Genomic DNA, 24,095 nt, shown 5'->3' with positions numbered 1-24,095 from the left:
GCAGGGCTCTGGTTGTGCATGCCACCATGTCAGAGGACGGGTTAACTCAGATATCACAAGTACACAGCCTAAATTTAAATGTTCTCACAACTTCTCCAATGGTACCTGAGGAGATCCTACCAATTGCATTGCTTTGCAAATCTAATGGGAACAATCACGTACAATGTAGCAAACCTGAGCTAATTGAAACAAATCAATCACAAATCAATGGCACCATTTGATTTTTTTTTTTTTGTTAGTTTCAACTGATGGGGGAAAAAAACAAGGTGCATTATGAAAACATGCAATTTGGTACACTCCAGCATAAACCCCAAGAACTTCCCAAATAGGGCCTCAGCATATCATTGGATGCAGATTTTAAAAATGACTCCCCAAATATAAATTTCAGCACGCACAGAACCAAATTTCAATGAACATCCTACTGAATTTTGCCTGTTAAACTGCATATGTGACCAGGGATTTGCATGCACAATTTAGTGTGTTCAATTTTGTGATTACTCCTGCATTTCAATGGTTTAAAAGACATGGCTCCAGTAGCTATTGTTTTTCTCCTTGCCTTTTCTCCTAGAAGCCTGCCAATTTCCCTACTTTTTACCCATCCAAATTCCACCATTGCTCCAGCCTTAAAACCATTGGGTATTTCTATAGATGACACCCAATTAGTGGCATGTGGATGTTGGTAAGGTGAAGTGATCCCTATATCACATGGTCCTAGATATTAACAATAGGGAAACTCCTAGCAGGTCATCTGGTCAATCTCCCTGAATATACTGTATTGTTCTGTTCCATTCTGCTACTTTGTAGGAGAGTATCTATCTGAATGCATTCTAGAAGTGCATCAAGTGACACAACTAACAATGTGTGGTTCATGCCATCATCTTCCAAATAGGAGTATTTTAATTTTTTTATCTATAAGATATAAGGGATGTAAATCTTGTCTCTGTTAGCAGTTCAGCACAAGGGCAGCTACACTGTTGTTGGCTATTGCTATAGTTATGAGTTCTACTTTTTGTAATGTAGGTGCAAGTTAGGGAAATTTGATGTGAGCACAGCTCTTCAGTGCTGGTTTCCAAAGCTCAGAATTTGTCATTAGGCATTGGGAAATTTAATGCCAAACTTACTCAAATATTGGGGGATTGTTTGTTTGGTTTTTTTTGTTTTTATGAATGCTTCCTTCTTTCATGAAATATTTTTTCAGTTCCACTTAATGTGGTTCACTCTGCATTGGACCATTTGAATTTAGCTGCAAGTTGTTAGCTGATGGATACAATAATTTCATGATTTCAAAGTAATTGTTCAAACTCAGATTAGTTGTACAAAGACATTACAAGATCACTATTCACACAGACAATTTTATAATTTTTTTTTATTTATGAAGTAAAAATAAACTTTCTGTAGAAGTGTGTGTGTGTGTATATATATAGATATTTAAATATATATCTATATCTATATTCTATAGATATAGATATATATTCTTTAAAAGCACTAGCTCTCTCGTTACCTACAAGTTCATATCTGTGCAATAAAGGTTAAAGGACTATTTTCATCAGTGGAAAACTTCACCCTTCCTTTCACTCCCAAAAAGTAGCATTAAACATAGGCAACAATAGTATATAAGCTTTGGCACCTCTTCAATACTTTTTAGGCATCCTCCAAAAGTGCTGATCTTTGGCTAGTCTATACATAATCCACTTATTCCTAAAATAACTAAGATGTTATATATTCCAGGACAGCTACAATTCTAATCCAGCAATTATAAATACAGCATATTTCTAATTATTAAACCATTTTACAAAGCAAAATTTAATTTTATCTTATAGAATAATTCAAATATTAACCAGATTGGACAAAAAAATGTTAGCAGTATAAAATATGACTCCTACAAGCAACAGTTTAACTCCAGGGCCATATGACATGCAAGTGTATACGCTTTGCTCCAGGCCAAAAAAAAAAAAAAGAATATAAACAAGTACCACACTTCTGTCAGTTAGATCTGGGTGAATTATGGATTTTTCAGTTCACTGGCAATTCCAAAACACAAACAAACAAAATATTCAGGTCAAACCAAAAGTGAAATTTTTGGTTAATCACAAAGGTAAAAAAAGTTTTGTTTTGATTTCAAGTAGACTTCTTTTCTTTTGCACTTTAATTATAAAAATACATTTGAAGGAAATTTCTAGTTAAAAAAAAAAGTAATTTCAAACTTCTTGTTTCAAAAACATCAAAATGAAACATTTTGACTTTTTCAGAATTTTTGTTTTGTTTCTTTCCAACACAAACAACTTTGCAAAACCGAAATGAATTTGCAAAATGTTTTGGTGTCACCGATTCTGCATTTTGTCCCCCCAAAAATGTTCTGGACAAAAAAAATTATGCCTGGCTCTGTCAATTGCTAGCTCTTTGTATTTGTTTACACAAGGTAAAATTCTCCCTCATGCAGAGGGCCAGCACAGTGCTGATGCACTACTTTAAGACCATAAATTATGCATAGGTTTTCTGCTAGCCCTCTCTCACCTAAAGTTTTTATGCATGAAAATTATGTTAATCTATTATGTTCTACCTTAATCCTTACATGTGTGTTTATGGCCATGCGAAACATGTCTTTAAACTACATGGAACTGAACAGCGATTAGCACTTAATTAGAAACTATTTATTCTAAAATAACTTTTAATTAAAGCCAGGGATTACTTCCTATAAACAAGCAATATTGTTAATTATAAGTGTCAAGGTATTGAAATATACCATCACACCAAATTTTGTGTCCTGGGGAGAAGGAGAACCCAAATGGACATTGAAGGCCATGATTAAGTATCCTGATGCTCTTCCAACTCAAAAGGCTTCAGAGAAGCTTCAGGGATGTTTGGCGTCCAAAAGCCAAAGCATGCAGGACCTAACTGGATTCGTTGCACCAGGAGGATGCACTGTTGCATCCAGTCCTGAATTGTGAATACTGGCCATTGGACAAGTGCTAGAGAAAGCCATGTGACCCCAGTCTGAGGGACAACACTGCCAAAGACTGCAGATTTTCTCAGGGAGGAGACCTACCCCAACTAACAAGGAAGAATTTGAGGCTTGGCTTGAGCATGCCATTCAAATGGACCAGGAATTGTCATGCTCTGAATGACAAAAAAGAAAAGACTGTTAGAAAGCCTAAGAGGATCTGGTGCAGATTCCAGTAGATCCCTCAGGGTTAGCAACCCAGAAGCCACTGCTGCAGATTATCTCTCCATGTTGGAGAGAGTCTTTGGAAGTACTGAGACTAGAGCAGATGTCCTGCTTAAGTTTCAAACCTCACGGCAGGAACCTGGAGAGACGTTCTCTGCCTGTGTGTTACTTATTGAATGCCTCCTGCAATGGGGCCCCCACAAGAAAGGAGTTTCAGGGAAAGAACTAAACTGCCTGAGAGTTGAACAGATCCTTAGAGGTGCAAGACATTCTGGTTTGCTGCTACTTCAATTGAGACTTGAGGAGAGGAAACCTACCACAGTGTGGAAAGACTAATATTGAGACTAATATAAAGATAGCTGTCCCTGCAGTGAGAGCGATGTGTAAGATTGCCAAGGCAAAACCCAACTTGACTACTGCTACGGTGGAGAGCGCTGTTGATGTTTTGGGAGTATCTCTTGAAACCATTCCTGAAGTCTACTCTCTAGATCATGATGGTGGGTGTCACAGTGCCCTTCGAGAACAGGACCCCGGCCTTCTGCGATGCCTGAGCTTGAAAGGTGGAGAAATTTGCCCCTCTGGCCCGACACCTTGAGAGCTAATTGTTACCAGGTTCAGACACATGCACTGATCATCAGAGCACTGGATGCATGGGACCCCAGTAACGAGTGAGTGCTGAGAGAATGCGGAATTGATCAACGGTTCAGCTGATGCGGCAAATCATGGTGTCGGACGCTATCAGGTGATCGAGGGACATCTACATAGAACACATCACCGGACATTGGCAATACCAGGGGAGATGAGCTGGAGTGCCGATGAGAAAGTAACTGAAATACTTCCCTTATGGATTGTATTTTCTAAATGGACAAGCTACCCTAAATTCTCAATTACTGAGGGACAATCTTCACTCATTGATATATTTTCTTTCCACAGCCAACTCACTGTAACTTTTCATGAGTGATGTACCCAAATACTTGTATGTAATAGCTAAACTGTATTGTTAAATTTATTCACCTAAAGTTGGGCTATTGCTGATTATGCAGTCTATGTATCTTATGACTTTTAAAGCAAACTTTGTATTTGTGGATAATCTAAGCACTATACCCAGATGTGCAGACACTCTTTTCTCAACCTATGTATTATGTAACTTTTAAACATTAGCTTTAATAAAATTTTTAAATCTTATACTACAGTAACTAATATAGCATGTCTGTGTTTGCTAAGCATGAATTTACCTTGGTTTCATAGACCTTTTCCCCCTTACAGTTTCAATTCAGCAGGTACTATTACCCTCCCTTGAAAGTCTGTAGCATCTTCACTAATTTTGTTCTTCTATTTCTGCTAATATATTTCCTGGTCAGAAATAAATTAATGTAGACCCATAGGAAAGCATAGCTTCTTCATTCAAGGTTGCAGTGAGCTCTTGCTGATTCTCCACTGGTGGCTATAAACACACACTGTACCATACACAGACACTCTGCAGATAGATTTCATCATACAATTCCATTTCTTGTTGGTGTAGCCATAACTCCATCCTTTCTAAGAAAAGAAGTAATAAGACCAGCATGTTCTTTATTAAACTAAATGAAATGATTGTGATTGCTTATGTAGCTTGGCTCTTGGGATGTATGAAATGGGATTCTGGTAGAGCTGGAAACTCAGCACTCCCCCTACCGATATGTGTTCACTGCAGAATTCAAGACAGCTCTTTAGTATGAGGGATATCTGAGTTCCTATTCTGGTTTAGACACTCATTCTTTATGTGAAATCAGCAAAGTCATTCAAACTCTCATAAGTTTTTCCATCTGCAAAATGGGGATAATACTACTGTACCTCATAGGTGTGTTGTGAGAACTCATAAGCATTAACTAATAAAGTATACTGAAGATGAAAAGCACTGAGTATTAAGTGTTGTTTCTTTTTTACTTTATTTTCTTAAAGTTTTTCAGACATGACTTTTAAGATTTCTAAGGCTGCCATGTCATCTCAACACGATCATGCTTCACACTGTGGAGTTTTTTACTGATGCAGTTGCTCAGTGGTACATATTGCATCAAAAAAGTGAGACTTTGGCCCAGGAATTTGAAAAGAGACTAATTTGTATATGGCTGATAATACCATCTTAAATATATGATTTTATGCATTTTAGTTTCTTGGTTGCAAGAGGAAAACAAAGTTCACTGTTTAGTGCCAGACTTTTTTGAACATTTTTCAAAAGTTGGAGAGGGAGTGGAGGGCAGAGAAAGAGAGTTATAATTCAATTCAAGGACTGGAAGGAGAAAACAGCATAAGTAACTAGTTGTAGATTTCCACTAGGGGAAGAAGTATTGGTACATTTCTTTCAGCTTATCACACTATAATTTTAAACCTGATGACTTAATTCTATTGGATTGTTTTTTCAGGACAATAGTCTAGAAAAAAGGTATTGGCCTACATTTTCATGAATGACTAGTAAAGTTTTTTCAGTTTTTGAGTGCCCAATGTGAGACGCATTTACAGGGTCTGATGCTTCAGAGGTCAGGTGCTCAGTACTCTTAACATTTGGGGGGTGGAAATAATGTAGCTAAAATTCATAATATATATACATATATATTCAAAGCTTAGTCTAGACAAGACGAAAGTAATTGCCTGCATCTTAAATCCACTACTTACACATTAGCAACACATGACTTAAATAAAATGTTCAGTCTCTCAACAAATAAACACTGTATATGACAATCAGAAAGCCAGTCTAGCTAGAAAATATGTCTAAACTTATGTGGGATTAGGAAAAGAAGGAGGAGGTGGAAAGCAACCTATACTGGAATAACAGTGCTCTAGACTAATTTTACTGCTATACATCATCAGGAGCAAAAAGAATCCAAAAGGAAGTAGAGGTTCAAATTGAAAAGGAAATGAAATCCTAATCTTATGTAGTGCTTTCTTTTCATATCCTGCAGTTCTTTAATACAGACACACAGAATATGCTTTATGTAAATCAATCAACCATAGTCCTTACCAAATTACCCACATCTGTGAATGAGGTTAAGCCCCATTACTGTTAAAATTCTGTTAAATGAATGATTTTAGGAATTACTATGGACCACATTGTGCACAGGAGACAGGAGTTATGCACATAGAGGCAACAGTCCTAGCACATATCTACCCTTCCCATATGGAGAGGTAACTCAGCCCCTATCGCAGACACACATACTTTGAGTCTGGGGATCCAGGCAAGGGGATGGGGCGGAGCCAAGGGGATGCACATATATAAATACAGTACTGACACAGAGTTCCCCACAATAAGATAGTACAACCATATTAATGTTTCTCTGCACCCAAACTCCTTTCTGGGGATCCACTCCCTTTCCTGGGGTTCGAGGAAGTGACTGGCTCTAGAACCTTTGTCAGTTTGGCTGGAGAGTGCTATACTAGTTCCAGCATCTCCCAGTGGATACTTCTGGTCACCATCTGATTCCCTGAGATCCATGAGGTTGGTGGTCAAGTCCTGTAGCCTATTTCCCATGCCACCAACAGAATAACTCAGGAGAAAACTTCATGAGAACCTCTGGGTCTTACAACTCCTTTTACTTCTCCTATGGGATAATCCACAGGGTTGGAAGTTGGTGACTGGGCAGGCTGTACATAAACAAAACCTGAAATGTATAATCACCCAGCTTTTCAAAACAGTGCATATTTCTGTGGGCACACAATTCACACTGCAATTGTAATCGTACGGACAAACTTACACACATAACTATATGACTATGTATATAGTGATGTTTCAAAATCAAGGGAGGAAATGCCAATTCCTAGTCAAAATTTCTGTGCAAAAAGGAGCAATGTCCTGTTCTATATAGCAAGACCGAGTCATCCTACAAGCACTACTGCCCTTTGTCTTCAGCAGGTGCTTCCTTCAAACTTTTGTTCTGCTGTATCTCTTATCTTTATTTTCTCCAAGAGATGTTCAGCCAGTTCTGTGTAGTGAAATTTAGCTTAGCTCTGTATAAAGTAACTTCATCCATTTTTGCTTCCAAAAGGTCTATTTGAGCACCAGCAAGGCCTGTCATTTGATCTTCATAACTGGACCCAGATCCAGAAAAAACAATACTCATATAATAATAAGCTTTTCCTGGTGTGGATAGTCCTAATATTCAATTATTAGTTGCAGGGACTCATTCCATTTAAAATGCCATGAAGGGTCCACAATTGAAATTGACTTAGATGTACAATTCCTACTGAAATCAGTGGATTAATGGCAGTGTAGTGGGTCTCGTAGAGTTGGGATGACTGGTTACTGCAAAGTATGGGCTCCAGCCCATGTCTCCTTGAAATTGGCTTTATAGTAGATAGTTTTGTTTTTTGTTTTTAATTATTGGAAGTAACTTTGCTGTCAATGCATCCAGCAATGTGGTGGCAATAATTACATCTATCTAGCAGATTTCATTAGAAGGATTCCCAAAATGCTTTCAAACTGAATACAAATTAAAGGGATGAAATAACACCTATGCCCAATGTTCCTAGACCCAACTATCCAATACCAGCAAAACTTCTAAAAATATCTTCCTTCCATTGTATTAAGGTTATGTACCCAGCTCAGCTAAATAATTGCTACTACTGTCCTCTTTATTTGTTGCAAAAGTTAGTATTTCACAAATTAAAGCTTGCCTGCCTGCCTGCCTAAAACACAGTGCAAGACTGGATATATCTATATTTTGGGCATGCTCAGAATCCCAAAGGTGCTACCTTGCCCTTCTGTAAAGCCCTCACATCCCAGTAAGTCTTTTGCATTGTCCACACAGTCACTTGCTAGGGATGGAATTTCAGCTACTAGGGCTTCCTCAAGCTTCAGTTTACTTTATCTGAACATGTGTTTTCTCAGCCAAATATGCTTACAAATAACAAAAGTTGTTTCTCTTTCTTCTTGACTTTTTATGATGACAAGTCATATGATAAATTGTTAAAGTGGAGGACCCTGTGTGGGTCTGACTCTTCTGGGGGAATCTCACTGTGTGTGCCTGACTCAGTTTACCCATCTGCAAAATGGGTGTTGTGAGGATGAATTATTTAATATTTTAGATACTTTGGCAGGTGCTATAGAAGTTCAAAGCACAATGTTACTCACTGTGGAGTCACTGAAGCTAGTAATCAATGATGTGGGAGTACTGTCTCTGCTTTGCTGTTTGCTGTATGCTATGGAGACTCAAAATCTTAAGCAAAATCAGAAACCTCACCAAGTTCAGAAAGACCAAGAAAGATGTGGAAGGAGGAGAGAACAAAGTTCTTTTTGGTATTTTTCTCTCCTCTCTTTCTTTGTTTTGAAATCTCTTCCCCAGTCTATAGCGGTACCCGAAGCTCCCTTACATGGGTTAGATTCAGATATCTATCTCCAGTAGGGTGACCAGCAAGTGTGAAAAATTGGGACAGGAGCAGAAGGGTAATAGGTGCCTATATAAGACAATCCCAAATATCGGGACTGTCACTATAAAATCGGGTCACCTGGTCCCAGTATGCAAATTCCTGTGACAATCCTTGTTCAAGAGTCTTAGAAAGGTTTGTTTCACCATGACCATGTGTATTTTTCCTTATTGGTTTATACTCAGATGATGTGGATAGAACAAGTCACATGTTGTTCTTTGTAAATAAGGAGTAAGACCTATAGATGCTTTTGTCCTGTAAAATTTATGCATGTTTAATTATTCAGACACAGTAATCCAATTAGATATATTTAATCTTTTATTTTTAATATGGATTTTTTATTTTATAACTTTGAAGCTGGTTATATAGGACTTCTCCCACCCCCGCCCCCGTTTAATCTTATGACCAGCCCTTGTCTACAATTACAAATAAGAGTTGCTTTTGCACACTTATTAGTATTGGTATTTATGTATTATATATACTATTCAAGAAATGTGAATGATCTGCACATAACTCATTGCAGTGAAAATGACTGAGCACTCTGTAAGAACCTGCATTCTGTCTGTGCTATTCTGCTTTTAGCCCAAGAGAGCTGATGATAGCCCTGCACATAGTACAAAACTTACTGCACACATTTTCAAACCCTGACGTCAAAATTGTGTCTGCAAAACAGGTGTGCTTGTGCCAAAAGGGCCAGAAGTAGTTCCACTCGTTTTATTGGGCTCTGGATCACGCCCAGAAAGTTGACCTGATCCAACATCTGTCAACATCAGTGGAAATGCTCCCATTTACTTCAGGGGCAGTTGGCTCAGACCTTGTACAGGTTTGCTAATGCAAATCAGATAATTGGAGGGGGCATGTAAATGCATACTCTGTACATGTAGTTACCCACTTACAGGTGAGTGGATTTAACATAGGTACACACGTTATGAAAATTTAGCAAATTATGTTTGCAGGCACCCTTGATTCCAAAGCCTTTAACTATAACCACTGGAATAAGAAGAGCTCGGTAGATCCAAATACCCTGCTTATTATCATTAATAAACATTCATAGAAAACTTTTTTGGGTGTTTAAAAGAACATTGCCAACAACTTTTAAAATGGTGTGTAATATTTTTCTTTCCTTGGGCCAGATCTTTGAGGACCCACAACTTCATGACTTCCGTGGGAGCTTAGGGGGCTCAGCTCCTTCCTGGAGGCGCTGAGCCCAGGCAGGGTCAGGCCTATTTTTCATAATACCCTCATAAAAAGATTAAAACTATTTTTTCCCATCAGCTTGTCTCTTTCTGTTTGGCAAACATCCATTTTGTTCACCATATTTTAAGCTGAATTGTAATTAAGCTCATAGTTTTTAATAGCATCTTCACACTACTGTGTATAGTTCCTTATGTCAAAATTACTTTGTCTGTGCATTAGTATTATCAGTGAGGCCTGTACATCTCTGGGAATTGTGGTTTATTAGTCATCAAAAAAGCAGAGATAAAAGATCTCAATGTATTTTTGTTTTGGTGGGTTCTACAAAAATCATTCTTGGTGATGGAATAGCAGGTTTTTTCTCTTTTAAAACAGATATAGAGGGTGTATTCTCTGCTGTGACCAATATTTGATAGGTGGAGTTGTAGAAATCACTTGCAGCTCTATGCTAGTTTGATGCCAGCCGATTATAGCTACAAGGGGCCATAATACCTGCTGAGTATTGCCAAAGTGCTGTGATACACTGGTTGTGCTCCCATTTCTTTGGCCAGACCCTCTATGCCATAAGTCGAGAAGACATAAAGTTTGCAATGGTGGCTCATTCACTGGGCAAACTACAGTATAAACCTTTATTGTAAATGCCAGCTTTTCAAAAGTTTATTTGCTTGTTTGTTTGTGAATATTCATTATTACCCTGACCTCAAAATCTGAAAGTAGAGATGTCTCTCTAAATGAATGGCCATGCATCCTGCAGGAAAACTCAAAGAAAGAAATATTGTATGGGGAGTGGTCGCCGAATCATGATGATTGATCCTACAAAGCATGTAGCTTGAAACCATTAAATTTATTTTACAGACATCACCAAGCTAGATTTAATCAGCTGGACTTTACCACGAAGCTAAACTTCGCCAGTGCAGCAAAGTATTGCTTCAGCCACTCATCCATCCAAGCCTCCCTCCCGCTTCCTTCTTGTGACCAAGTCAAAACCTTTGAAAACTAAATTGGTTTAAAATGTAGGGTATCTTTTGGGGGGAGAGCTGGGGCGGAAGAAGCAGGGAATGTGGTAAACATTGGGGTCCTGTCCCTATTGTGATGAAGAGAGCAGGTACCACGCACAGGCATTACCATACATGTGGCCACAGACATGCCAACGTCATCAGCAACTGGTATGCATCTTTCTAACTGGAGCGATAAAAAAGTGCTGAGGGATTAGCTCAAGGCATCGCGGCACATTTGAGGTAGTTATTGTAGGAAACCCCAAAGGGGCAATTATTTATCTGTGTTTCCCAGCCTTCTTTCCCCCCCTTCTGAATTGTATTAGCTTGGTTTTACTTTTGTTTTAAACTGAAAAAAGCATTTTTCATGAGGCATGTTTTCTGTTCTGTCTGCTGCCACGCTCCCTTGCGTGAAAGTGTGTTATCCATTTAGTAGTTCCTGCTGTAATGACTGCTGCCATCACAGGCAGGATAAATGGATCAAGGGGCCAAACAACCCTAAATTGCATTCTGTTCTTTTTTGTGTTGTTAGATGTATGCATATGTCTAATTATTCAGTTTTAAATGCACTGAGATCCTCCCAAGAAAGATACTGTGTCTAGTGCAAATAATATTTATTTAACTGCTATAACTATCTGGTATTAAGGCTAGCTCTGAGATCCTGAGTGTTTTATCTATCTATCTATCTATCTATCTGTGTTGTGTAAATGCTTTAACTGTTAAATACTAAAGAGATGTGTGGGTTTAGTGCTTAGTGCCTAGATTCTTTTCTTTCTCTCTGTCCCACTTTTTAAAGGGTAATAAGAATGTAATAGAGAGCACAGAGCAACTCAGCAATATTTAGGCACAATGTGGCTCTTTGTGCCAGGCAAAAATGTAGCCTAATGCCATTGAAATCATGGAGTTTGACTTAAATAAAATTGTGCCTGCTTACCCTATGTCTGACTTTAGTCTGAGGCAAGTTGGAGATAGCCCAAGATTGGGTAGTAGGGAGATGACAAAGATGGCTTTACACCACCTTTGTGGCTCCCGGATTTTGCAGTCAGACCTAGGGAATTTAGGGCACCCTTAGAACTGGTCTCAAGTACTCCTAGGTGCCTGTGGCTCCCAGGAGCTGTCCCAACAGCCATGAGTAGCTAGAGCATCAGTCCTCTGTCCACATACCCTCTTTCCCAGCTATACTCCCTAACTATGGGACTAGGAGAAGGTGTCATAGAGGCATTAAGCCAGCTCTAAACCACCTGCGGAAATACCCAGATAACCATTTAATGCAGTCGAAACACAGGGGAGAAACTGGGATCTAAGAGTCAGATGATGATCTCTGTTACACCAGAGTAAATCTAGAGAAAGTCCACTGAAGTCAATAGTGATTGTAATCAGTAGTCTCCGATCTCAGTCTCAGATCAAAATTTAGTCAGAGTGCTGAACTCTGCCCTGACTCATAATTCAATACTACTGAAGTTAGTGGAATGACAATGTAAACCAGGGCAACATTTAGCAAAGAGTGGTGGTTTTAATTCTGAATTTCCTTCGACTGTTCTGTTTACCATTAAAAAAATGCTTTGGAGTATATTGAATTTATTTTAAGGCACCAAATACAGCAATTTGTCTTTTTAACTATGAGGGTTACTTTAATAAATATTGTAATCTTCTTTGTTCTGGTACTACATTTCACACCCCATGTCCCTGTCGTAGTGACACTGCTAGGAATAATATTTATTACGTTTTAGATGATGACAGTCTTATTCAGCAGTCATCAGCACATATCCTACAAGTTCAAACATCCTGATCGCCTTAGGGACATTTTTTTACCTTCACCCTGACAACTGTGTGCTGTGTTTTTAATCATGCTTATTCTTAAGATATCCCAGACTCTTTAAATGGAATATCTCTGTACTATATGTTTTCATTTATTTTATCTTTGTAGCACAGTATTGGTCAGACCAATGGAAGAAGGAGATTTGACCTGAATGTGATGTTGGTTCAGAAAAGAGGCATCACGGGACAGGGTGTGGTGGCACCCGTTGCGGATGATAGTGAGCAAAGACAAAATGTGCATCACAGGCTCTGGTTTCAGTCAGATCATGTAGTTCTAGTTGCCATACCAGATCAGACCGGTTCTCTACCTTCTCCAGTATCATCTACACATCTGTCTTTCTTTTCTTAGCTATTGTCAGATACTATGAATATCTGTCTTCCTTGCCAGCTTGTAGGAGAAATAGTTTGATTCACATTTGACTCACATTCGTGAGAGAAAGTCAAGTCAGAGATGAGTTTTGCTTATGGTTATGAATGCTTTGAGAGCTGTTGTTTTTGTTATTTCCTGGTATGCAGAAACGAGCCCCAAAGTTTAGGTCCAGCTCCTCTGAAAGCTCTGTCTCCTGCACTCATTAGCTTCCTTCTAGTGCAGAAGTTCTTAAACTGTGGCCCATGGACCACTGCTTCATTCAGGTGGTCTGCGGATAGTTCCCTCCAGGGTACATGCCTGGGTGGCCACACACGAGAGGACGAAGGGCCACCCACCTAATTAGTGGAGCCGCGCAGGTGGGGCCCTCCTTCCCGGCCTCAGCTCTGTGGCAGGGGAGAGACCCCGCTCCTTCCCAACCCCAACACAGAGGTTGCATTGGTGGGGGAGAGAGGGAGAGACCCCCTTCCATCCCAGTCCCAGCTCGGGGGCTGCCGCGGTCGGGGATGAAGGGAGATACTGTCATCCTTGCCAGGCACAGCTTGGGAGCTGCTGTGGCAGGGGAGAGAGGGCACATCCATCACATTAGAAAGGTAAGACTACTGATATTAAAATATGAGTTGTGTGCTTTTATTTGTAGAACAAAAAAAGTTAATTATTATTAAGGGTTTTTTTATATCGCACTTTTATCCAAAGCGATTTACAATTGTTAGCTAACGGTACAAACAATATTTGGAAAGATCATTAAGTGGTCCACTGAGACCCTCCACAATTTTCAAGTGGTCAGCAAAAAGAAAGTTTGAGAACCACTGGTCTAGTGGTCAATAGTTTCATTGTTCCAGTGAAATGTAGCTAACTTGAGAAGTCATAGTCAAGTAAGGAGAGGTAGTCTCACAGGCCGAAATGTCCTATCACATAGAGTGCTTTGATTATCAGAACAGAGACCTTGAGGTGGATAGTCATGGCAATTTATGTTGCTAAGCAGAAAAATCTGCTGTATTTTGAACCTCATGGTGCTTTTTCAGGGCATGTTGCTTAATTTCAAAATATAAGTTGCAATAATGAAGCCTAGAGGTCACTAATGCATGGATAACTGTAGGGTATGATTTCCGTGTGGATGGCTTGGTGCAATCTTCTGGCAGGTCACAGATGGGAATGAACACATCCCTAGCTATTTAGGTATCTAGTAGCATGAAGGAATCCAGAAGGACCCCAAGGCTGTGGATGAGCTGTCAGTAAATGAATTAAAAATTCATTTTCCCAAGAGTTTTTCAACATGTAGGCTTAAAGGAACAGTCAATTTAAAAATAATGCTATTGTCTGAAAATGTTTTACCTACTATTATTACAAGTAACACCTAAAGCTATTATAATGATAAGTGATTAGAGAAAAATATTTTTCTCTCTTTTCTAGTTTATTTTCCTTGACAGAACTTTGTTTGTAATCTAGTTTCACTTTTCTCCTCTGGATTTTTGTTAGCTGCTTTCCTTTCTCATTTTGATTGCATGGGGCTTTCACACAAAGCAATATGGCAGAGAAAGACGTTTTTTTTAAAATGTGATCACAGTACCTCAAAAGTTATCAGGGAGACTCGGGGTCAGGTGAAACTTCTTTTAAATTATTTTTTGACGTTTGACTAGCTTTCAAAGTTGACAGTTTTCCTCCAAAATTTGCTGTCAGAGAGCATTTGTTCTAATAAAACCTAATCACATAAATGTTCAAGAATCATAGAATATCAGGGTTGGAAGGGACCTCAGGAGGTCATCTAGTCCAACCCCCTGCTCAAAGCAGGACCAACCCCAACTAAATCATCCCATGAAAGGTGAACACTAAAGATCTGAAAGTGAGGTGCACAACACCCTCACTTTTGCTTATGCCCGTGCCCTGTCACAGGGTCATTGTTGTTTGTTATATGGTGAAAAATAGGGAGATCAACCAGTTATATGTAGAAGCACACTGGGGATATCCACATCAAGTAAAGTCCCATTCAGTGCTGCTGGGAATTTCTATCAGAATGTTTTGACTCATTACCTTGAGCCTTCATCAGCTGATGGAACTAATTTTTTGTTCATCATCTGATTAAGATTCAAGATAATGAGTCAAAACATGCCAGTAGTAATTCCCAACAGCACCGAAGACAGGATGTTAACTTCTACACATACACAGGCATGCATACAGCCAGACACCAAATGAAACTCAGCCTTCCAGCATATGGATGAGTTCATTTCATTAATGGAAAAGGTGACAATTTTGCATATACCTGGAAAAAGAAGGGGGGAGGGAACCCATGCTCCACACCAAACAACTGAAATGATGCCAACAATTCTATCACAGAAAGAAAGGTGCCATAGAATTAATGGATGAAAGAACACTACCAAAGGAAAAAAGGAATTACTGTGTATAAATCTACATGGAATCTGGGAAAATGCAGATTCCAAATACTTTGTGCATTATCCTGAATCAACAAATGTGCTCCAGAATGTTTTTGATGGCACTGTTACTTGGCACACTGTACTCTGTTTAAAGTTCCAGAAATTTTCCACAACTTCTTTGATTTCTGTTGGCCTTTTACTTGACTACAAAACACTGAATTTTACAAAGAGTTTTTTTTTTTGATTAACTATAAACCCCTTACTATCTATAATTAAAAATCCCAATATATTTTTGGAGAAACACTTGAAATATTTCTATTATGTATTGTTGTACTATCTGAACTTTTATGGCTTGAAAGGTTTGGGCTTTTTGGAGTGGATGGGGTGGAGCCAGAAGGATTTGTATTAGTGAGAACCACAATAACCATCAATCCGACCAACAGCTCAGTGCCAGTAAAAGGGTAAAAAAGCTACTTAAAGGATGTGTGAGCTGAATAATTAATACACTGTTCCCAGAACCAGTAAAATTCAGAAGTTCCTAAATGTAGTAGTCTATTATTCCAAAAGCTGAAAAATAGTAACCCCATGATATGATCCAACTTCTTTTTAACCTATCCATAGAAATGTCACTATTATGTTAGCAATTGATTCATAATATCTGTCATACAAAGTCCTGTATATTATATTTTGTATAGTAACTGATAAATTATGGTACAGCATAAACTGAATGTTAACTATGTATACTGCATATCATGGCTGGGATCCTAATATCTTCAGACCACAAGGACTGGAAGTATGTAGCAATTTTAAATGCAAGCCTCTGTTACCAGAAGAGAGGCTGAATTCTTACATATATGATTAAGGATCACTTCTCCCTGTAGCATGCAGCTGATCTTCATGTTTCTAAAATAATCTTCTTGCTGGAACTCTTTGTTACAATTGCATATAAGGCTTTGGAAGAAAGCAAAGTGCTACAGAGATAAAAACATTTTTTTTTGTCTTTTCCCCTCCACAGTTATGTCTATACTGTAACAATTCCTAACCTGTCAGTTGCTGCAGACACTATCAGTAGGCATAATAGAAAGCAGGAGCTACTACTATTGTGCAATTTACAATGCACAATTGAAGCAGAGCAATTGTCCTACAATCTATAAAAGACCTACTCATAAATGTCTTCAGAGAGGGTCTTAATTGCTGCATGATTTACTGCATGTAGAATATCTTCTCTTTTGTGTTTAGAAGTATTTTGTTGAAGGAGAAACCTTTTTAGCCACATTTTATAGGCCAGTCTTTGCATTGGGAGCATGCATTTACTAGCTGTGTAATTGGTGGCACAGTTCTTCTATCATAAACATTGTTATCAGTTAATTAAACTTGAAATGCAGCTTTGTTCCACAACATGTTATGTCAGATTGTTTACCTTATTTATTTATCATCATAAAATTTTATTTTATGACTGGCAGCTTCTCAGCCCTCCAATAATAATATAAATCAAAACATAAGATTTTAGTCTTCGTGCAATTTCCTTTTGGTCTGAAAATATGAAACCAGATGTTTTTGGCATGCTAAAGATGCTTTTCATCTTTTTTTTTAGATTATTTCAATGCAGTCAAAGTAAATGCATTTTTAAAACTTATGAAAGTTAAATTTCCTTTGTTCACTAGGGTGTAGTCTGGTTTGCATTGATGCGGCAGCCGAGAGAGACTTTCAGATAAAATACTGAATGCCACTGAAGAATTACACGTGTGCCTCAGACAGCAACAGGAATTGTATTAATAGCAGATCAGTAGATTTATATTATAATTTAAAACACTATGAACTTTTTATGGAAGAGCTTAGTGAGCAGCTTAGAAGAAGACTGGACTGCAGGACAGCTATGTGACCTACAGCACGTGTACAGTAAGTGACTAACATGCAATATTTGTTCACATATTTAGCAGCCTGTTTCAGCTCAGAAACAGATTTTTTTTAATGGTGGCCTAAAGAATTGTCATCCGTATTTCCTTTAACAGTGAATTCCATTTCAGTAGACATGAGATCTAGGCCTGAGGCTACCACTGAAGGACCTAAACATTCCCAGGTGGGCCTCTCTTCAATAACAGTAGCAGCCTTGAAGGGATTTGCTGATACTGTAAAGAATATGAAGTAGTAAACAGGAACTGGAGCAAAGTGGGACAACTGATATGCTCATTTGCATGCCAGTACTCAGAATACTCTTCCAGCTCCCAGTCATTTCAAAGGAGTTTTGCTTTTTCAGCTAGAATGGTGGAAGGTTTTCTCCACATCTACCTTCCATGTCTAAACTGAATGAAAGAAAGAGATGTACATTTGTTTTTAGTTAGATTTGACCTACTTCAGAATCAGGGTGTTAGACAACCAATGAGCTTTATAGTGAGACTAAACATTTTCACCCACACAGCGGATGCATATTTGCCACGGCTTTGCCATTTTTGTGGCATTCGTTAAATCTCTCTGGACTATTTATTCAGGGAAATTAAGTTGAATAGGGGACATGAGTAAAAGCATGCAACATCGAGTGAGAATAAATGCAGTCATTCCACCTGATCACATTATTTTTCTGATGAATTTTGGACTTTTTTATTAAAGTATTTGCACATAAACATTTTCATTATTTGGCTGGCTCCGTGAAACTTAGTGAATAATGTAAGTTGTTAAAAAATATACATGCAAAAACTCACTACCAAGGAATGTAGTGTTTTCAATATGTTTAACTATATCCTTATATTTTAATACTTTGATATTTTTCCGATATGTATTTTTGTCCAGGGAAGAAGGGAATGAGCAACTGGGCAGTATGTCTATGGAGGAGAGGATAAAGTTGCTGACTAGTCTGTTCAGGGCAGAAGGGAACCAGGAAGTATGTGGAGAAGAAAATGGGGGGCCAAATAGGGAATCCGTGAGGGCCACTAAGCACAGACGTCAATGGGAGCTGAGCTTGTTCAGCAACTCACAGACCTATGTGCCCAGGTGACGGGGACCAGGTGGAGAGGGGAGAGAAGGGCAAATGTAGACAGAATGAATAAGATTTCCCTAAGTGTTTTTAATGCAGATTATATCTTTAGAAGAGAGTGTGTCTTGTGACCACCTTTTTTTTTTATTTGCTATTGTATGACTCTGCCACCCTCCTACTCACAATTAAATAACGATGCTGTGGCAAGTATAATAATTCTGTACCTGGAAAAGCAATAGTATGACAGGCTTTGTGTATTTTTAAGTAAAACTACTGTTTTAAAGATAACTTTGAAAGGAGAAGTATTGCAGAACCAGTATGTGTGTACTGCTTTTTACAGACCTTCAGGCTTTTCTTTTCAACACAGTTCCTGAACATTTGTAGAAACAGCTGGAAACAAGGAACATGAGCTCAGTATGAAGCACCAGCAAGTGTTCCAGAGACCTAGTTTGGGAATGGCTAATTTGCCACCTTCAAAACCGCTTGAAATACATACTTTTCCAATATGTGTTTTCATTCAAGAAATTGCTGTAAGTACCACAAGGGTGATGTGGGATTGCAAATGAAGAGGAGACTGTCTCCTGGGCCATGAGGCTCATGGCCTTGCCTCCTCTTTGGCCCTCCCCATATCTGGGAAGCCTTATGAACTCTCCAGAGGTGTGCTCAGGGAACAGCCCCTGATCTCAGAGGCTGCAGTTGTGACAGGTCCTTGCTCTGGCCACACAAACAGGGGATGATTGTTGTATATCCCCCCTTCTGCCAGGCACTTGCATAATGGCCTTTCTCAGTCTGGGTCCTACTAGTCCAAAACACTAATCTAATGGGGTCAGGGGGAGGAGTCTCTGGCCTGACCTTGCTACACACTCCCCACCAAGTAGGCTGGTTGACTTGGGGGAGCAACTCCTCCTGCATGTCATGCTACTTGGGAAAGAATTGTGCCTCCTTGAATTCCCCATAGGACAGTGCAGCTCTCTACCGCCCTTAGCTCAGGCCAGTGATTGAAGCAGTAATTTGGTTGAGCAGCTTACTATGGAGAGCTACTATAGTGTTTTGTGCCATTACTATAAAGTAATTCTTATAAGGGTAAATACTATATAGGTCAAAGCCATTGAATGGCAGCACAACCCCGAGTAAGAGTTTGCTCTGATTATGAAATGTTCCATTCAAGTGCTTCCTAAGTACACATTGCTGAAATTTGACATTAACCACTTTCATTCATCGTAATAAACACACAGATTTTCCACTAAAAGAATTTGAATCTGATTTTTTATATGAAATGACTGTGTTTATCGCATATTCTGAACACATCGTGAAGATATCAGAATAGGTTCTTAATGTTTTGATATTGTCCAGAACATATACATTTCCTTTCCTGATCGCTTTTTCCCCCCAAAAAAAGTCAAATAAGACATAACAAATACATCCTGTCACAGGCATGGAACGGTGGTGGGTCAGATACCTGTGTTATATAAATCTTTATGTTACGAGTTTGACATTTTAACGTAGCGCTTCATTCAGTTTGATGACTCTGGCAGCAGCCAATTATGACATTAAACAGTTCACAGAACTTAACCTAAGACCTAAAATTATTTAATTTTTTTAAATTACTGATTTGTGCCTCTCCCAATACATACAGACCAAGGCAGAGTTTAAAAACCTCACCCTTCTTAATTGCCCCCTTTTAGTTGTTAGCGCTGGCTGTCTTTTATGTCCCAAATGTATCTAGTTATTAAAAGATATCAAATAGAAAGTAAGCCAGACTTGCATAACTTATACAATTGGAGCATAAAATAGGAAAGGTTATTGCTATTACATGGAAGCCAAGTATCGAAGATCACTGTTTAACACTGTGTTCCGTGGTCTGACGGGTGTTTGGCCTGTTATTCCTAATTGCAAGGGTGTGGCAGCTATTGTTCTTCTCAATATGATGGCTGTGGCACTTAGCTAGATAGAAAATGAAGTTGGATATTCCATCTCCAGTAATAAAAAAAACTTTTTTTTTGTCCAAAAAGCCTATGTCTGACATTTTTTTAATAGATCCATATTGGTTCATAAAAGTATGTGTATCTCCCTCAACCTTTGCTGAAATGAATCTTGATGCCGCAGAAGTTCAAGCAGTCTCTGCTGAGTGGGCTCTTGTCTTGAAATGTCATGAGTGCTATGGCTCTGCTCGAGTGGGTCAAAGAGTTCTATAGCACCTCTGACCTGGAGAAATTCTAGAGGGTGAGGCATTTGTTTTCCCATGAAATACTCCTAAAAGAAAAGGACCTATCAGGGACAGAGAGGGGGAACTGGGATTTAAAAGATCTATTTGAAGTTGAGAGCTAGCGGCAAGGATGTGAGGAGAAAAATTATTGGAGATCAGTGGCACAGAAGGATGGAAGCAGAGGAAAATAGAAAAATCTAGCTGGCACAGAGGTAGGACCAGAGATGAAGGGAGAAGAGGCACATCAAATGCTTGGAATAAGTTTGAATAAACTTCAGATAAAATCTAAACTACTGCATACTGAACCGGACCTATCCTCTGAACTTTAGGATCATCCCACACTATTAACAAGCTTTTCATCTGGTAGTGCTAAGCAGATGAGCTTCTTATAATCAGGTTTTTTTTAATTCCCTTGGATGCCAGAACATAATTAATAAAATATTGTAATGTGTAACTTTTGTAATCAAATAAGCTATGGAGAAGGAGAGCAGTTTAACAAATATTGAATGAATCTTCATTTTTTCTTTAAAAAAAAACGTATTAACTTTACAGTAAATTGTACTTGCTTTCACATCTGTTTTATTAGAACTTGGGATGTTGTCTAAGTATTTGCCTCATTCAGATTGAGGAGTCTTGGGCAAAAAACGCTTCTTTTAGTTTAAAAATAATGCAAAACATTAAGTACATAGGAGGCATATATAAGAGAGAGAAATTTCCCCTTGTTAAATGTTTACCACTTGAGCCCTGAACATCTGCAATTAGCAGAGAACAGTGATGTCAGTGGATGATTCCTAAGGTTGGCTGCCTCAATATTTGCATAGATCTAATCGAAGTCCTTTTCTTGAGGAGAGGAACACATCCAAACTCAACAAAATTGTCATTGACAAATGGCCATAGTAGTATAAGGATAAAAGAAGGGCAAGTACTCGGCAGAAAACATTCTTCCTAAAATGCCACTACATATTTTTCCAAATCTGACCTATTTAGTGTTTTTAACTCTCCATGATTTCAGTCTTGGATTCTTTACCAACCTCTGGATTTTCAGATCTTTTTCACTATTTAGACACCCAACAGCTGCACTTTAAGTGCATTTTTTTTCTCGAAGGGTGAGGAAGACTCTGTCCATATGAAGACCGAGCATAATGATTGGGTGCTTTCCAGGTGGCACTCCACTCTGTGTTAAATGACTCAATTAGTGAAGTGTCTTTCTATGTCAGTTGCATTGGTTTTGCCAACTGTGTACTTTATTGTTGGAAGGGACAATTTCAACCTGGCCTAGTATCATACCCCCCCCACCCCCCCATATGCTTGTTCCAAGATCTGGGCCATATGAATGTGAAGAAGACATTGGGATTCTCAGGCCCCTGGCTGTTCGGAAACAGAGTGCATTGTGAAAGTAAGACATTCATTCAGATGGTTGGTTAATGAGCAGTGTAGGTGAATTCCCAGGAGATCACCTGGGCACTGCGCCCTCTCTGCTAGAGAAGAGGGGCTAGATGGCAGCCATAGCTACAGGCTATAATGCAGAGAGAGAATACATGGGCAAGAGAGAGAGCAGTGCCAGTCCCTTCAAAACTAAATGGTTGTCTTAAATAAGATCCAGGATTTGAAGCCTTTCTAATCAGAGCGCTCAATCCCAGTAGAAAACTAGGTGAAGAAACTTCAGCTTATGGAAATCAACTTGTGTAATTACTCTACACTGAATTTGAGCAAAGCCTCTATGAACAGTCTTGTAAGAATGTTTATTCCACAGAAAATGAAAACTAGGCCTCAGTTCTTTGATGTATTTATGTCATTTGTGGCTCACCCCAGACGTAAACAGAGTAGGCCAAATGAGAAAGCTATGTTCTATATGGAGTATACAAGCACTTCATATCCCGTAACTCTTGAGTGCAAGCGTATTGCAGCGTGCAAAGCTATTAAAAGAACACAATGAAAGAGGCTCCTTTCTGTGTTGTAAGGTAAATTCATTTAGTCTCTTGTCTGTTTGTGTAATTCTCGGATTCATACAGGTTATTTAATAATGAAATATTTTTGGCATTGATGCAACATAACTACATTTGACTTACCACAGCTTTCATTCATACTTTTTGAAAGCAAATTTATTAAAAAAAAAATTATTTGTTAGGAGTTTTTTTTATGGAGGCATATTATAATATTTCAATGTATTTTGCCATATTATGACAGCTCCTGTTTAAATATACTCCTTACAGTGAAATTTAAAAAAAACCTATTTATTTCCATTACTATTTGATTGTAGAGGGGGATGGACTAAGAACCATGCTAAAGTATTAAATTTATAAAATATATTAATCTCTCTTCAGTAAGTATACTGAAGGGCAAAGTCATCAAAATATTTTTAAATAACATAAAAGATCCCCTTTAATCATGACTTTTTATAGAATTTTCCATTACTTGATCTAAATAATATTTATCAAGTGTAACCACGTATACGAAGATCTTGAGCCTGCAAACTTTCATGCAAGAGATTTCTCATGTGAATAAAGTTACTTATGTGCATAACTGTTTGCCGGCTAATAAATTTTAAATTTCAAAATCAGTGATGTTTTAGTTAAAGTCAATAACAAAATTCCCATTTACTTCATTGACAGGCAGCCCAGAGAAACTCATATCAATGAGATAAAATTGTGAAAGAAGGCTTATTGAAGTGTCTTCTTTTAATTTCACTCTGTTTACGTTCTTTTTATAGAAAGTTGTAGTATTTAGCAGTCTTTGTAAATGTGCAGTCTTTGTTGGAATGCATATTTTGTACAGTTTTAAATACTGATAAATTTGGGCTAAATCTGTAGAATTTTTGATGAAAACCATTTTAACTGGACAGTCTCATCTTAAATGATGATGTTCAAGGGAAAAAAATCCAGCTACTGTATCAGTGACAAAACAGTACACAGTTATCCCAGTTTTCTTACTTTATTAGCAAGGAATATACTTTAATTAGAAGAAATATGTTAATTTCAATATCTTATCCTTCATATCTCTGCTCCCAAAAATCTTTGCACACACCTATTTCTTTTATGGATAGTATAAAGAATGATAATAGATGCCTATGAAGGTAACTAGTGAAATTCTGCATTAGGATAATCTGTCACCCATTTCCATTTTTTCTGAAGAAAGAAAGCATAATCAAAAGCCTAAATGACAAAGAGTTGACAGTAAGATTCTGTAGTAAATGATTCCAGAGTCGCTGGCCTGCGGAGATGCTGAAGAAGTCCCCAGCAGACCTGATTAATTCCAGTTTCTCCAGCTGCCAGGGGAGCAGAGGCTAAGCAGTTTCACAGAGAGGAGCCTATTACCACTACTAGGCTGAAATAGATCTAATCAACTCACAGCCGCTCAAAAGAAAACTTTACAGGTTTAGCTCACTAAGGCAGTGCTTTAAAATGATGACTACAAAGGATCATGGGAGTCTGAAAGCATTTAGTCTTTATTGCAGCTCAAGGAAATTTTCTGCTGTGGTTAGGCCATGCTAATTTACTGAACATGACAATGCCTCCTAGATTGTGTGACATCATTTCAGTAATGGCCCCAGTTCTTATAGTTAAATATTTCTAATATTACTCTTTTATTAAAAAACTGTTAATTTACTGA

At 38.3% G+C, this 24,095-nt stretch overlaps 1 long non-coding RNA gene across 1 annotated transcript in view; it reads left to right on the top strand.

The window, feature by feature from the left end:
• Positions 1-17,164, top strand: part of LOC141982731 (uncharacterized) — a 247,464-nt gene extending 230,300 nt beyond the window's left edge. Inside the window, exon 4 of the long non-coding RNA XR_012638203.1 lies at positions 16,974-17,164. This is a non-coding gene — a long non-coding RNA (uncharacterized LOC141982731). The remainder of the gene's footprint in view (positions 1-16,973) is intronic.
• Positions 17,165-24,095: the final 6,931 nt, after the last annotated feature.

Source organism: Natator depressus, chromosome 1, assembly GCF_965152275.1.
Source record: "Natator depressus isolate rNatDep1 chromosome 1, rNatDep2.hap1, whole genome shotgun sequence".
Lineage (NCBI taxonomy): Eukaryota > Metazoa > Chordata > Testudines > Cheloniidae > Natator > Natator depressus.
This window is presented reverse-complemented; position numbering and strand designations above follow the sequence as displayed.